This window comes from Egretta garzetta, unplaced genomic scaffold, assembly GCF_000687185.1.
Source record: "Egretta garzetta isolate BGI_Z169 unplaced genomic scaffold, ASM68718v1 scaffold612, whole genome shotgun sequence".
NCBI lineage: Eukaryota > Metazoa > Chordata > Aves > Pelecaniformes > Ardeidae > Egretta > Egretta garzetta.
In genome coordinates, this window is record NW_009259030.1 from 939,957 (window position 1) to 940,668 (window position 712).

Here is a 712-nt window from a genome sequence, read left to right on the forward strand (position 1 = left end):
CCTACTCGCCCATTTAGTAAATACAGTTACAAATGCACACACTGAACGTGGATGTATAGGATGAGTGTCTCTCCTGTCCTTTCAGAAGTAGGTCATGCATCCTTACTTCTTTTTCAAGGCAATGGTGCCTTCCCCTTTGGAGTATTTAACAGTTGACTGTGTGTCTCAAAGATTTCATACAACGTATTTTGAGGAAGTTTCCCACATAACACGGAAGTTCCTACTATATAAGCAAAGAAAATGATATCCAGAATATACTTGTATGAAGAATGATAAATATTTGTAGTCGTTAGGTATTTAAAATGAAAACAAATGGTTACAATAATGGATAACTAATTAATTATCACTGGTTACTATTTACTGATTACTGACGGCTTCAGGTGCAGTCTAATGAGTCTGTGGCTGGATGTTCCAGGAGGCACAGGCACAACGTGCCCTCTGCGGATGCAATCAAGACCAGCGTAATCAGCAGTGAAGCGAGCACAAACATCAAACCGAGCAAAACTGGCTTCTTCAGCACCTCAGGGCACCATTCAGGGCAGGCGGCACCAGGCTAAATACAGAAATATATTAAAAAAAAAAGTACCTAATGTGCTCGGTACAACAGCAGTGGTATATTTGAAAATGCAATTTATTTTTCTCTGCTCTTCCATTTTTAATATTTTGTTTATTTTTTATTAGTGATGTATAAGTGCATTGCTGATGCTATAAA